The sequence below is a fragment of the Crinia signifera genome, chromosome 2, assembly GCF_055691185.1.
Source record: "Crinia signifera chromosome 2, ASM5569118v1, whole genome shotgun sequence".
Taxonomy (NCBI): domain Eukaryota; kingdom Metazoa; phylum Chordata; class Amphibia; order Anura; family Myobatrachidae; genus Crinia; species Crinia signifera.
The window spans coordinates 351,610,696-351,627,631 of record NC_139218.1 but is presented as its reverse complement, the minus strand read 5'-3'; the positions used below and the strand labels follow the sequence as shown (position 1 = coordinate 351,627,631).

Below are 16,936 nucleotides of genomic sequence, written 5' to 3'. Positions count from 1 at the left end.
TCCCCATGGAAACGCTGGGCGTTCCCATGGGAATGTGGGCGGGGCTAAGTGTGCCGGGAACGTGCGGCTGACAACATGTGATGTCAGCTGCCTGCCCTAACTATGTCCCAGCAGACTGAACAGATTAATTTTAATTAAAATGTTTATTTCACTTATGCTTAAACCAGTGACTTAATAAACACTTTAAAATGATATGTGTGTGTGTATGTAAGTGTGTGTGTGTGTGTGTGTGTGTTGTAGTCAATTGGTTTGGAATCGGCTTTATAAAATGTGCAGTAATGAAAGATCTTCATTGAAACACATCACCTTACATTTGCAGCCTAAAAGGTTTTGCAGTGCATTCATTGGAACAATGGAGCAGATGGTGATATAAGTGTGTCAGCACTCAGATAGGGATGCCAGTCAGTGCGCTATGATTGGCTGTCTTCAGAACATATACACTTGTGCTTGTGAAATGAAGATGCTAACTTCGTAAAAAGATTTCCAGTTCTAGCCTGCTTATTATAATACATTTCACCAGTAACAATGAGAACTGATTAATCTGCATCTTATAACAGCTATCGGAAATTAGTCAGTAATTGATTGATCTGGAAGCTGCTCCTAGATCCCTGAATACATTCTTCTTTGATGCAGTTTGGAGCTAAAGATAAAAGGATTGGAACTGTATTGCCTGAACTCTTTATTGAATAAACACATACTGTCTACATTCACCGAGCAGTGGGATGTGAAAGCCACTGATTGTTGGCAGGTTTGTCTGTGGGATATATAATGTTTGTAATATTAAGGCCCATATTCTGGTTCACTTGGAAAGGCAAATTGCTTCTCAAATGGACAAAACCATGTGCACTGTAGGGGGGGGGGGGCAGATGTAACATGTGCAGAGTTAGATTTGGGCGAGTTATTTTGTTTCTGTGCAGGGAAAATACTTACTGCTTTATTTTTACACTTCAATATAGATCTCACTTTGACGTAAACCCCCCGCCAAATCTAATTATCTCTGCACATGTTACATTTGCCCTCCTGCAGTGCACGTGGTTTATTCCATTTGAGAAGGAATTAAAGGAAATAGCTCACCCAAATCTAACTCTCCTTGCACATGTTAGATCTGCCCCCCCCCCCTACAGTGCACATGGTTTTGCCTTTGCAAGTGAACCAGAATAACCTGCTTCCAATATTGTCAATATGTTCAAGGGGCACTACTGTGTGGTATAATGTGTATACAGAGTAACATAAATTATTTACTCTACTGAGTTTCGTAATGGGAATAAGGGAAACTGATGTGTGGTATAATGTAAATCAGTGACACTTCATCATGCTGTGTAATGTGAATAAGATTGTGCTACTGTGCAGAGCCTGCCCTAGGTATAGAAAAACTAGGCAAATGCCTAAGGCATTTGGAATTCCTAGGTGCATGCATTCCAAGCTTATGGCCGACTTCCCTTCACAGCAGGCAGCGGTATGGATTAGGACAGGCAAAACGTGTCTAAGGTAAAGGGGTACTACTACAGTATGTGGCGTAACATGAATACAAGGCACTACATGAGATGTTATGTAATGTGATTAAGGTTGTACTACTAAGTGACATCTTTTGATTTGCTACTATTGTATGGGCATACCACTTTCCAGCAAGACCGCTTCCTTTCTGGAGGCACAGGCCTTTGGCATATGCCTATTTAAAATAGTGGGGTCTTGCTGGCACAGAGCCCCATAATGTCTAGTTATAACTCTGCAGTTGAGTATTGCCATGGGGGACGGGTGATGGGTGTTGCTGGCTGCTGGGAGAGGGGTGCTGGGTAATTGGTGCTGTGTTGGGAGAGGGGTGTTAGATCAGAAGCGGAACTGGCACTGGTGCTAGTGTGCACCAACCAAAATCTTGCCTAGGGCATCAACATGGTTAGGGCTGGCTATGCTACTGTGTCGTCATTTGAGAACACAACCCATTTTTTTGTGGCATTTGCCTGTAGTGTGTGCTCTTTTTTAATTTATGGGAGGTAGGTTGCAAATATATAGCTTGCTAGGCACCGAACACCCAAGCACCAGCTCTGAGTGGGACGTCAGCTCCGGCGTGATCCTTCTGTCGTAGCTGCTGAGTAAGTCCCGGGCAAAGCACAAACTGCACACAGTGGAAAAATCATTTGATGGTAAATGACTTGAAAATGGATTTGCAGCTATCTGCCAATCCAGATAATTTTCGCAAGCCCTGCCACTGTAAGTAATTTGCATGATCGCATGGGGCAGGATTACACTCTGGCTGGCAGCATACAGTACAACTAAATGTAGGGGTGAGATTTAATAGGATGAGAGATTCAGAAAGTGAGAGATTTGGTGAGAAATCTCCAGTTTTTTTAAAGTGGCAATCATTTACACTGCAAAATCAAACTGGTTTTGCAGTGTAAATGATTGCCGCTTTAAAAAAACTGGAGATTTCTCACCAAATCTCTCACTTTCTGAATATCTCATCCTATTAAATCTCACTCCAGGTGTCTGCAATTTAGCAGAGCAGCGATCAGGTCTGAACAACCTCATTACACAGTAGTGCCATTTAATATTGTGATATGTTTTATATTCTACACTTGTTCCCAAAATTTCTCTATAAACAATATTTGCAGGACTTCCTTCAAGGATTAACATAAAGCCACATAAAACTGCCAATAGGATAAATAGCTGGTCCTGAGATCTACGCCTGCAGTCCTAAGTGTTTGCCCTTAGTCGCCCAGTGTGTATGGGGCATATGGCTTATCTGAAAGCTCAATGATACCAACATATGAATCGCCACAATAAAAGGTCTTATTTAATACAACTCCAATGTAAAAGTATAAACCAGCATATAACATAAATTTGTTTGGCCTCAAATTATTGCTAACATACATGAGAATCACATATAAATAAAACAATCACCCTTATCTGTACTGCTGACCAGGGCTATTTTTGTGCAGGCTCCAGTAGGAACTGAGGCCCTTATTCTAGTTCACTCTTTCTGTCAAAATATTTCTTAGATGGACAAAACCATGCGCACTGCAGGTGAGGCAGGTGTAAAACCCCACCCAAATCTAATTATTTCTGCACAAGTAACACCTGCCCCACCTGCAGTGCACATGGTTTTGTCCATCTAAGAAATATTTTGTCAGAAAGAGTGAACTAGAATAAAGGCCACAGTTCCTGCTGGAGCCTGCACAAAAATAGCCCTGCTGCTGACGATACGGCAGACCAAGACTTATGGGAGGGACATTTTTCAGGGAAGAAATAATGGGTCAAGAACTTGCAGCTGTAATTGAGGACTGTAAAGTAAAGTAAACCTTGAAAGTTGATGCAAATAATTCCTTCAGGTCTTCCAACTTCTGTTGGTTACTTGATCAAAACCCTCATATCTGTATAAATGTTTGAACAGACTGTTATTATACCCTCTGAAGCATTATTTGGATAATATTGTGCTGCAGGAAATATTACAAATTATATTACAGTATAATGGCCAGAAAAGGTAAATCCGACAAACCACTACAATCTTCAAGAGTTGGATCTTTCCTTTATAGGAATTGTAAACAAAACCAAGGAACCAGCAAGAACTGTGTATACAACAAAAAACCTTAATAAGAGTAGATCTAGCAGGCACATACCACCACAGAATTGGAAGACAAGTTTCTGAGAGAGTCAACAGCTTGTGTACGAGGAGGCTTCAAGCACAGCTCTACAGCGGTCAAAGTACTGTAAAGGTCCATACACACTGGGCGATTATGCTCAGCGTGTATGGACAGCGATGATCGCTACCATTGCTGGGGTGAAAGCCGCTCAGTGCATACACACTGAGCGGCTTTCCCCCTCCCGTTGCAGTCAGTGGGGGGAGGACGGCTTCACATAGCGCAGTGCTATGCAAAGCCGTCCTCAAAGCCTTTTTTGCCGATGATGTGGGAGCACACCTCACCGCTCATTACCGGGCCATACACACTGGGCGGCTTTAAGCTGAAAGCCGCTCAAACTTTCTGTTTTGAGTGGCTTTCAACTCAAAGTCGCATAGTGTACATGGGCCTATAGACTTTGAGTTGCATATTTGACAAGCAATTTTCAAGATGGAAAAATAAGTAGTTTGCCTGGGTCATGAAGCTTCCCTAGTGGACTGCTGAAGATTGGAAGAAGTTCTCTGATTTTTGGTCTAATTTTTAATTCTTATAACTAGTTCCAGAAATATAAAGAAATCAGTGAATTCACTTCAGAAATGAATACAATAAGCAATTGTATCCATTCTTCATAATATAAATCAAAATAAGGTAGATAGGAAGTTCAATAGATATTAAAAAAAAACATTCAAATCCCCAACAGTAGTCTTAATTTTAGCAGACTGTCAAAATTTCTTATAACCACAAACATGTAAAAATAAAAAATTAAAGAATATAAACGTGAAATGTGTATAGTCGGAAACGGTCATCTGCCAGACCAGACTTAGGTCGACAGTCATTAGGCCGACCCCGGAAGGTCAACTGTCCCCAAGGTCGACTGTCCCCAAGGTCGACAGGGTTAAAGGTCGACATTGCTCAAGGTCGACATGATTTAAGGTTGACATGGGCCAAGGTCGACATGGTTTTAGGTCGACAGTCGTTATGTCGACACTGTTTTTTGAGCCGACATGTGCCGACAGGCGGTATTTCATGCCCTACCATCCACTAGGGCGTGGTGGAAGAATAAAATAGTGTGCCGAGCGCAGCGAGGCACCGTGCCCGAAGCATTGCGAGCAAAGCGAGCGATGCGAGGGGCTGCGGTTCGACTCCAACTGTGTCCATGTCGACTGTGTCGACATTCGGGTAAAAAAACAGTGAAAAACTCATGTCGACCTAATGACTGTCGACCTAAAACCATGTCGACCTTGACCCATGTCGACCGTAAGTCATGTCGACCTTGAGCCATGTCAACCTTTAACCCTGTCGACCTTGGGGACAGTCGACCTTCTGGGGTCGACCTAATGACTGTAGACCTAAGTCTGTTCTGACAGATGTACCGCTTCCGTATAGTCATATTCAGTCCTGTAATGAGCACAATAAACTTTAGGTGGTGCTAGAGAATAGTTCCTGCTAATAAATTCAATCTATAAAATCCGACATTGGTCAATTGCTATGCCCTTTGTCTTAATAATAATGCAAAAGTCAATAAATGTAAGGCAGGCAAAGCATAATCCCTGATAAATGGCAGCTATCGGGGCTAGTTGCATAGCCCCCGGGGAATACATTAGCTGCAGTAAATTATCCCTCTGAGTCATACAACTTACAGCACTGTTTAGTGCAATTCACTTACTAGGTGGAATGAATACACAAGAATGTAAACTTGGAACCATGCGTAGCAAAATATTCTCTTGTTAAGTGATTAAGCAATTTAAATATCAAATATGTGTATTTCAATATATACATTAAGCTAATAGCTGTGGATAAAAAACTAATCACGAGGAAAAAACAAAGTTAAAAATATGTTCAAGGAGCCAGGGAAAGCCAACACAACAGAATACAACTGCAACATACAGTAGGATAAGAAACATACAGTAGCACCGTCACTTATTTATATTCTATAACAAAAGTTACAAGAACTCACTTCCACAATGCTGAGGGCTCTGCGACCAAGTGTCTTCCTGTTCTATAAAACAACTGTAATGGAAAGATCTCGAGGTAAAAGTCCTATATCTTGGCCATCTTAATGCATGGGCTCAATGGGCAGCATGCCAGACCCCCCCCCCACACACACACACACACAACACACACACAATCTGTCTGCATACTAATTGGTAGATGGCTGGAGATATCCACCAATCAGAGTGCTGAACAGCCATTCACTGTATGGAAGCAAGTGGATAGATGGCACAGGACCACAGGAGCGGCGTGTTATTATTTTTTCTTTGTTTCCATTTTTTCTTGTGGCTGGGTGTGGAGTGGCCCCTAATGCTTTGCTTTCCCCGGGGCCTACAATGCTGTAAAGATGGTCCTGTGCTAAATACAGTATGACTCTGGAATGGGTGTGGACAGCTTCCCGAAGGGATGTGGCTAGCCTCCAGAGGAGGGTAGGCAGCAAACTCAGAGACTAGGATAACCATTAGTATATGGTCTGGGCCTGTTTATAAATATATTTCATGCAGTATAATGTAACATGTGTAATGTATCATTCACAGTCTGGAACCTGATCCCTAGAAGAGGGGCTGGGGTCTCAGACAGTGGGGCCCTTTGAGCCAATCCAACCATGAAATATACCACCTACTGTATGTCAGGGTTGCCTACCCTCCTGGAATGGCCGGGAGTCTCCCGAAAATTGGGTCCCCCTCCCGGCGGCCCGAAAAGGTGGGCAACCCTCCAGGATTCAGGGGGACCCCCCCCCCCCCCGCGATTGCGGCTCTTCCCCCCGACGTCGGCATTTAAATGCCGCAATCTGCGGGTCTCAGAGGAGGGGGCGGAGCTAAAATGTCACAATCGCATCATTTTAGCCCCGCACCCTCCACAGAAATGCGTGAATTTGGCTATTTTACATCCTGGGGTCGGGGCTTAATGACGCCACGCTCAAGCCCCACCCCCAGAACTGCTGCTGAAAGTCTCCTCTCCAGGCTTCTCCCGGAGAGGAGATTCTTAAAGTCGGTAACCCTGCTGTATGTTGGTGGAAGAACTTTCTATTTCTGAGTAAAAAAAAAGGTAAATAGAAGTGTTTTTACTCTGTTCAAAATGTGCTCTAGATATTGAAAGGTCAAAGTTTCCAGAAATTTCCAGACATCAGGAATGAGCTGTATAATTTATTATTGCAGATTATATACCTTGCTGACGGTGAACTCAGACTAATGCATTTCATCCTGCTCAATAATTATTATTTTTAAAGTATTTTGCGTACTGTGTATATGACTGATATTTCTGATGTCTCCAGCTCTGCCTGAGCTTTGTTGATTTCTAACCATCAGAAAATAACTTACAATACAGAAGAAATTCTTTTTTGTTCAGTTTACAAAGAATTTCCTCTGCAAGCTGAGGCCAGTAAACACAATGATGTTCTCATTCTATACATGAAGGCGAGACCAGCAACAACAATATGAAAAAAAAGGCAAAATCCTTATAGCATCAGCCGAACATTAATTGTGTTATACAGCTTTGAGGTACTGAAGCAGTGAATGGCTTTACTGTACTGCCACTGGTAAACTTCAGCTGTGAGGAGCACAGGTTGCTATCAGACATGCTGACACCTGTGTCTCACCTCCAGACAGCCTTTAACAAACTATGCAATAAAAGAAAACAAAAATAAATAACAAAAGAACACAGGCGGACAGCTGCCTGCCGGTGCTGGCGGCTGACGTCACAGGAGAACAGCCTCCCGCCCAGTTCTTGGACTGCGCAAATATATGTCAGTCAAGACTGACTTATATTAGCGAACAGGGGGAGACCATCAAATGATTTTGCCCCAGTACGCACACTTGCGAATGGATGTTTTTGTAAAACATCCATGCGAAATGCGCCGGCGGTGTACGTGCAGTGGCGGGGGTGGACGTTTGCTCGCTGGCTGGCAGCATTAGTTGGCTCGCTAAGCAGGGAACCATCTTTGCTATCAATATTTCCTGCTATAATATTATTATGTATTACATAGAAAAGTGAAGATGACTTGCTGGCTGGGTAGTAAAGAGATGATACAAGAGGCGGGTCTAGGAAAGCCCAGAGAAAATCAAAGGGAAAGATTCAACAATGAAATTCATAAAAAGAGATTGGCGATTTATGCTGTGGAACAATGAAATGGGTGATGGAAAGGTGTTGAGCTTCAAAGGTGCAATGGATGGATGATTGACAGCTTGTCAGATCCATAACAAAAGTGTTTATTTCACCACTCTTATTGGGCAGAAGACAGTGGGCAGAGGAAAGTTGTTCAGTATATCCACAATACTGAGATTTTTCAATGGATACATAGATTAATGCTAATGAATTACACTTGTATATACCGTATATAAATTATATACAGTATATTATACTAATCATGTGTTTCAGAAATGCTTTAAACACTGTCTTAATTTATTAGTAGCGCTGTCCATCCTGGGGCTGATTTCAGCACATAAATTGCAATACGCACAGATCCTGTGGATTTCAGCATACAGCGCATGCACCAAAGAAATACATCAGCATTTGCGCATGTGCATAGGGTGCCTGATTCGGCTGTGTGTGGAGAAGGCATGGCTTTTGCGTACATGGATGCACCAGCATTGCACTAGTATGGTAATGCAGCAGGAGGTGCTTGACTTAAGTAGACACCTCCTACTTGCATGAATAATCCTTGTTGCATCCAAGGACACAGCATCGTATCACCTACAACGTCATCGGTTGGCTGTGTGACCCATAGGGGTGTGCAAGACAGCCAAGGCAGTTCTTACAAAAAGACCAGGATATCACAGATGCAGGATCCTTATTACACATGCGCATGCTCAAAGTACTGAACTTTAGTGCTTTGCGCTTCATGATGCAGATCCATTGGGATATGAATTAGGCCCAGAGATCGCTAATGCATATATATATATATTGGCAGACATCACTTTGCGTCAAATACTAGCTGTTTCTGGGTGGTGACCATGCAATCACACACAGGGCAGTAGAGCTATGGTTATGAACCCTACACTTGTCCTCTATTGTATTCAATTGTTTCTTGTTTTCTTTATTCATTTATGTACAGGTTGAGTATCTGTTATCCAAATTATTCCGAAAACCATAGTCTCCAAAATGTACTTTTATTTTTTAATTTTTTGCTAAAAACTTACTGGCTACATCTGTAACTCATACTTGCCTACTTTTGAAAACTAGTTTTAGGGAGATTATAGTTGGTAATATAATTTTGTAAAGCACCACAATGAGGGGGCGTGTCATGCTCCTCCCAAAGGGCATGTCTAGTTCCATATATGGAGAGATTGTGAAAAGAGATTGTGAACGTGGCACTTAGAAGCGTGGGTGCGTACTGCTACATCTGAGAGGAATCTTTTAAAATGACTTATACCCAAATGTAGATGCTATACTTGGTAAAGTGCTGGGGAATGGTGCTGATGATTCAATGTAACTGTATCTCTCTCTCTTTCCTTTTTTGCCCCAAAAATGTAATAGTGTAATGTGGGTGAAATGAGGGAGATTGGTAGACTAATGCGGGAGAGAGGGAGATTGCTGCTATTTCAGGGAGTCTCCTGCAGAATGCAGGAGGGTAGGCAACTCTGCTGTAACTGGCACTACTGGGGAAATAACATGTAAGTGGCACTAAATATGTGTAAGGACATGATTGCTTGGCATTCAAATTCAGTGCCTGAGATAGGACACAAACTTTGTTTCATGTTTTAAAACCTTGTTTCATGCACAAATAAAATATATGTGTGTGTGTATTTCATGTGTTTGATGTGCTAATACAACATAAATGCAAGATACCACACAAGATACCTCATTCAAATATAAAAATGTTCCAAAATACGGAATAATCCGTTATCCAAAATTCTTTCCCAAGCATTTTGGATAAGGGATACTCAACCTGTACTCTGTAATTGGGCGCTGCAGATCCCTTGTGGTGCCATATAAATAAGGATAATAATAATAATGCAAAGCAGCTATTAAACAACATTTCCATGCAGTAAAGAGGTTAAGGATTGTAGAACGGGGTAAGCGCAGGGTCAGAGGGGCAGGGAACAAATGTAGATGATGGGTTCCTGGGAACTGCGGGGATGATTCAAGTGAAGCGTCAGGAATAATTTCATGTAAGATTGACAGAAATAAGCAAACAAGAGTTTTAATACATTAATGTATTTATATCACTTTATATATACAATACAGATACATAACTCTTCTGAAACAGTGTGCTTTACTATAAAAAAATACAAACAAAACTTGTAGCTGCAATATTATAATGTGATAAATAAAACCTATTTTTGCTATTCTGTTTGCAATAGTAGTATGACGGTTCCAAAAACAGAACACCAACAGGTCCTTATGCGAAAACAGTGGAGTCTCGTGTATAGAACTATAGGTGATTATTTTAAATTATTCTCAGGTTGCTATGCACGACCCACTGCTTAGCAACCCCACCATATCCTGTCTTGTAGACTGAAGACTTTGAAATGCTGCAATATACAAAGTATAACAGGGGAGGCAATTTTCAATTTATTCAAATAAATTGACAAACACATTGATTTAGAAAAATAGCAATCCAGCTGCAAAACAATTAAAAGAACGGTAACTATACATTTAAATTAATTTCATGGTTTATGTTTCTTGTTTACAAATATAAGACTTCTGTAAACATTGCTGTTAGGATTTTTGAGAGGTTCAAAGCATTCCTTATTATTTGTATAAATCAACATTTTATCATCAGTTATGTTCAAATGGACTTTACATAACATATTAAGATATCTCATAAACGATATAGCACACACGTGAAAGGCAGTGGCAAACGCAGGATTTTTAGAGGGGGGTTCTAAATGTAATCCAAAATCTCCCAGTAAGTACAGAAGTCTGGGGGAGCGGTAACAACCCTTAAAATTGGTCTTTTTATACACTGGATACTGTATGAAATACAGTATTAACATTTACAAGTGTAGATGGTATAGTATGGGCTGTTTCAAACATTTTAATAGGATAAGTGGTCAGGAAAAGGTTAAACATATCAGAATAAATAAATAAATACACAAACATTATAGAACCAGTACTGCACTTTCTAAGCTCAGAATCTCCCACTTCATGGTAAGGCTCCTGTCTCTTCCTTCTGGCAGCTACTCTCTGATCTACACATACAGTAAATGTGGTAGAAGAAGCCGGTAAACTAGGCATGTGCAGCAGCTCCGCTATGTTCCTACTGTATGTTCCGCTATGCCCATACACTAGTAAGAATTATCTTTAGATCTGGCTGGTTGGAACAAAAACATGGTTATGGATGAGTGACAGTTTATCAGTTTTCCAGCATTTCCAAGCAAATGGTGAACTGTCATTTGCTTTCATCCATAACCATGTTTTTGTTCCAACCAGACAGATCTGCAGATAAATCTGCGTGTGTATGGCCATCTTTACACTGCATGATGTGGTGGCAGCTCTATTGATCATATTATATGCCAGTGCTATTGTCATAATTGAAGGCACTTGCCAAGAGGATGGGGGTTTCCGGCAACCATAAACTCCCTCTGTGTTTGCAAATGAAAGGTGTTACAGTGTCTGTTGATGGAAATTTCAAAGAGGAATTGGGCAGATGTATTAAGCCTGGTGAAGAGATAACGTGGTGATACAGGAAATTAGAAGGCGATAAACCACCAGCCAATTAACTCCCAACTGTCATTTTTCAAACACAGTTGATTGTCGTTCGTTATCTCCTTCCACTTTATCTCCACCTTATCTCTCACCAGGCTTAATACATCTGCCCCAATGTTTGAATTTTTTTTTCTAACTGTCTGTAACTTGATCTAACATAAATAGTGAAGTAAAATGAATATGATTACTGTTTCCTCAACATCATAAATCTAAATTGGGAGAAATGATTTAAAAAGCACTTTCACTAGTCAAAGGGCATAATCCAATCCAGACTCTCGTCTGTAATGTAATTAGAAAATGCTTCAGTGTTCTGGAGAAGACACTAATAATGTCAAATGGTACTAAAGTCCCTCTACGCATCACTAGAACATACTGCGAATGCATTTATAGACAACATCTAATGCCATTAGTAAGTTATTGTCACACAAACCATGTAAGTGCTATGTTAGGATATACCACAGCTACTAATCAGTCTGTACAGAGGGACCACAATACATGGCATCCAGTCAGAATGTAACAATCTTATGTTGATAAAACTCAACAAACTACACTTAACATCCTTTTAAATCCTCCAATTGTATGAAAGGTGTTAAAAACTGACTTAATGTATACATTCCATAGGACTGCTTTTAGAATGCTGAATGGTTAATGCAATCAATAATATATTTGTTTTGGCGAGACTAAATTGTAGTAAATAAAATAAGCTACAGAACAACAGAAAACGATGATATGTACACTCATAGACATTTAATGCTGCACTTATAGTATTATAACAGAATATATATATATATATATATATATATATATATATTTAGGGCAGTACGGATGGTGTAATGGTTAGCATTACTGCCTCACAGCACTGAGGTCATGGGTTCAATTCCCACCATGGCTCTAACTGTGCAGAGTTTGTATATTCTCCCTGTGCTTGCGTGGGTTTTTTCCGGGTACTCTGGTTTCCTCCCACATTTCAAAAATATACTGGTTATTTGGCTCCTAACAAAAACTGAACCTGAGAATGTGAGTACATGTGATAAGGAATTTACAGTAGATTGTAAGCTCCACTGGGGCAGGGACAAATGTCAAATATTCTCTGTAAAACGCTGCAGAATATGTGTGCGCTACATAAGATACTGTTAACAAATATATATATATATATATATATATATATATATAGTCAGAATGGGTAACTATTTCATGATTTTGTTGCTCAGTATAATGTATCAGATAAGATGCACTGAGAAATGTTTTTTTAGATTTGCAAGCCCAGCAATCAGTATAGCACAGGTACAGCAAACTTTAATGCTCTGTTGTATTAGCATTTAACAGTAGATAAGAAATATTAGCTTGGAAACTGTTGAGATTCAGCTCCTCATCCATCCAGCAGGTGTCAGCCTTCCCCTGCTATCCACTAAAGCAGTCCCCTATCTCTACTGATACAGTAGCAAATAGTACGTTAAATGGCAAAGTATAATATCAAGTACAGAATAATAACCACAATACTAAGAACAGTAATTCATTTTCATTAAAAGCAATTATATAAGTGTAAATATGTAAGACAAATAACTCTGATTATTCATTATTTTCTCCAGCATCGTATTACTTTAAAAGCAAAAATTGTAGTAAAAATTAAATATACACATGTTAAGTTATTTAGCACTTACTTCATACAGTTGCAATGTATTTATATCCACAAGTGCAGCTCAGTAAATGTCCTGCTTGGGTCTTTCCAAGTGTAACTTCATTATAGTAGATCATTTGGGGTGTCAGGTAAGACACTGGGTGCTGCTACATGCTGGTCTTCATGCCAGGAGACTGAATTACCCCAACATCTGGCAGCTTTCAATATACATAGTTGCAGAGGTAGAAGCAACAGAGCACTGAGTCAGATTATCCCATGCTGAGCACACACATACCATGGTTCCATCGCCTTGTTGCAGTTAGGAAGCGTGCACATGAAATGAAGATTTCCAATTGAACTTGTCTGAAGTGCTGCTGCCTACATTGACTTATATGGAGCCTGTATTTCTCTGAGCTGTGAAGTGTACGCCTCTCTCTGGTGAAATCCCTTAGGGTATCCCTTCATGCTGTTTTGATCTCCCTTCTTTCCCACTCGATTATCTCCTTCTCCCACTCTGAGTAGTTCTCCTTCCTCCCACTCTGAGTTAAAGCTCCTCTTTTGCATCTCCCCCATTGCTGACTGATCACTAGCTTCTGATTTGCCAGCTCCATTTGCCTGGGTTTTTTTTTTTCTTGATGTCACTCATGGCAAAATCTGCTGAGCTACTTGCAGACAGACATAGCCTGAGAAAAGTGTTCAGATTTTAATCAGGTCATTGCCATTCTATTCGATTTAAATCACAAAAATGTTATCCGCCTTTTGGGATCGAGGGAACTAAGAAAAAAAAACTTGAAAGATAAAAACACTTTGCAATGAAACATTATTTTTATTGTTTCGATAACAAACTAAATAAAATAATACTTTGAAGTCTCGTAAGTTACTTTTGCATCCGACGTCCGTGACTTGCTATTTTTTCCCCTTACACAGATAAAGCTTCTGTTTTAAATTCAGTTTTATTCTCGTGTTCTCTGCCTACAGGATTTGGGAACTGACAGCTTATCTGTGCACAGTGCTGAATTTCAGCAGAAATCCTGGGAGAAATGCTGCAAACATCTTCCCAGAGAAATGATACAAACCAGGGAAGAGCACTGAGAACATTTTATATACCAACCTCTATTTAAATCAGTGTTTTTTTTTAGACTTTCAGTGTGAAATTGAGGATATTGCATTTCTTCTAGTACTCAGCCTTTAATAATACTGTCCGTTCCATTTAATGGATGTTTTGAAAGCTTCTACCACACACAGTTTGTTGTAACATACATTTAATGCCAGTCCTAATCTTCCTCAACAATTGAGCTGTGCTTTACAGAATGTACGCGGGGGTCTTCGGAAAATATACAGACCACTTACAGCCCTAGACGCTTGGAGAGACCGTTAACTACTACAAATGTCCAGTTCTTCTGCAAACGCACTACAGCAAATTCTGAACAAACCGAATGAATATTGCCAGTATTGTTTTTTTAACACTTACCGGTAAGCTTTTTTTTAAATTTTAAATAGGGGTATTTTAATAGACAGCTATGACAATGAGTTACAGAATATTAGTCATTAAGGTATCTTTGACTGCAACAAGGTACACAGGGGCTTAACTCTGAGGCAATGGAGGCTCCAACCTCTGGGCTCCAAGCCATGAAGGGGCACCGGCATGTAAAACAGCAGCTGTGTGGTTCACGATGGGATCCAAGTGTGACCACTGCCCTTGCAATGGGCTCTGAGGCACACCTGTAGTTAATTGGCTCTATACCAGGAGCCCTACTAGCATCTGCAATAGAGGACAGGATGGCTTCTGTCTTGTACCACTCAACCTGTACTGCAGCAAGCAAGGCTGCTGGACTCTGAGATAATAAGCACAGGTGAATGTTGACACATACCATACCATATTTGCCTCCAAGCAACTGAGATGAACTTATGGCCCTGAGGGCACACACTATACAATTACCAGACCCTTCAGCCGAAATTGTTATGATCAGCCTGATAATTGTATAGTGTATACCAGTGATTCCCAAACTGTTTGCCAAGACACCCTGGGTCATTTGCAAAGGTGTCTTGTGTTGGTAGTCCAGGATCATTATTCATGGTCAATGTAACATTCATAACATATGTGGACAAATAGAAGCTTGTCCATTTAAACACAACTTAATATTTGTTTCTGAAATTCCCAATAAGAAATGTTTGGCCTAGGGCGGCATTGGAAAAATCTTAATGCTCTATAGCGCTGTGATTTAAAAATGTATGGGAACCACTGGTGTATACAGCATGCAGGATAATTTAGGAGTAATTAGTGTTAGCGATTAAGCAGCTTCAAACACTCTTGCAATGGCCTGATCAATAAGTTGGGATTTTATAGTATGTCCTTAAAAAATCTGATCCCGACCTCATGATCCCATTGATAAGAGCACACTCTGAGCAGGGTGCACACTGATCGCACACTTGCTCTGTTGGACCAGAGAGTTTATATGATCTACAGCAATGTTCTGAAATGTGTGCATCCAGCTTAACGTCTGAAAGACTTGTTGCATGTGATCTTCATCTCTTGTTGGTAACCTGTTTAAAAGTCAATGACATCATTAGTATAATTATAGCAAGGCCGGTCAGATCATCCGAATGTTCTCAGCAGCAGGAGATGAGTGTGCTGATCTGCTGAAAGGCAGTCATTGGGTGGGGGGAGGACCTACTGTACTGATTTATTGATAATTCACTTGCATTGAGACAGTTTTGATGCTTCTTATTTTTTATTCAATTCTCACCCACTTTATCCTACCACTAAATGAGATTGATTTACTGATGAATGACTGTAGCAGTACTTCAGTCAGTCACTGCTCTGCTCTCCACACCTACTGTATAAATGTAAATTTGCATTTCCTACAAGTGTTACAATTATATAGAATAATGGCTCCATCAATTTTTATTCTGCAACATGGATTGGGGTGGGACTGCAGAACAAGATGGGGGAAGCGGGTAGCAGTGGGGAAAGTGTGGGGCCCGGTGATGTGTGGTCTTGTTGTGACTGCCTTGTCCAGTATGTCCCAGTCATAATATTGTATGTGCCAACCATTTTTACATCAAACTCTATGGGGTGTGGATATCTTTCTTTACGCTACTCCTGTGCTTACTGCAGGAGAGATACAGGCTGACATTAAGCATGGAGCCTCACACACTAGCTCCTCTATAATGGAAAGTCGTTGACAGCAGACCAACTAGGCTCCCTTCTGTCTGCAACTTAGTTGGCGGCACAGCAATGGAAGCTGCAGCCTACAAGTAAGCCATACAAGATGTTAAGTACTGACACCACAAGAAATGTATGATAACTACCCAGCAGTAAGGTAAAAGATGAGGGGCCAGATTCTCTAAGTTTCAAAAGGGATAAAATGGAGAGTGATAAACAGCCAGCCAATCAGCTCCTGCCTGACATTTTTCAAACACAGTCTATGACATGGCAGGCAGGAGCTGATTGGCTGGCTGTTTATCACTATCCAATTTATCACTTTTCAAGCTTAGAGAATCTGGCCAGAGGAGAGAAGTTTCCAGAAGATAAGGTAGCTGATTATTAATAAATCTTATTTCTGAGGAACTCTTCATAATAATTAATTGACCTCTTCTCTGTTGTCATAGCCAAATAGGAAATTTGTCTATTGACCACAAGAGGAGAAAATTACACGATATTGACTGCGTCCGAAGTTACTGCAGCCTGTGAGCCACCAAGGATCTACCACATCCAAAGCAACAAAAGTCGAACAAATAGTGGTCACCGGTGCTGTACCTCCATATACATAAATTATAAATAGTCCACAAACATGGAAACCACTTGAGGCGAATTTCTCAAAAGCTGTCAATTCTTGATCTGGTCGATAGATTCACACACTGATACATGCAGACACTGATCCAGTGTCACTCTGCATGTACCGATCCCACTGCTCAGTGGATGATGGAAATACTCAGTGACCTGTGACTAATGCCTTATATGCACATAAAAGGTTTCTTTGCTCTTCTATATCCCACACACTGTCAATAGCCCATTGGAATGTTTATCCCATGAATGATGACCCTTATGTTCAAAACTCAC

At 40.6% G+C, this 16,936-nt stretch overlaps 1 protein-coding gene across 1 annotated transcript in view; it reads right to left on the bottom strand.

The window, feature by feature from the left end:
• Positions 1 to 13,467, bottom strand: part of TRPC4 (transient receptor potential cation channel subfamily C member 4) — a 208,850-nt gene extending 195,383 nt beyond the window's left edge. The window contains exon 1 of the mRNA XM_083169762.1: positions 12,917 to 13,467. The gene's annotated coding sequence lies outside the window, so the exon portion shown is untranslated. The remainder of the gene's footprint in view (positions 1 to 12,916) is intronic.
• Between the last annotated feature and the right edge of the window lie 3,469 nt (positions 13,468 to 16,936).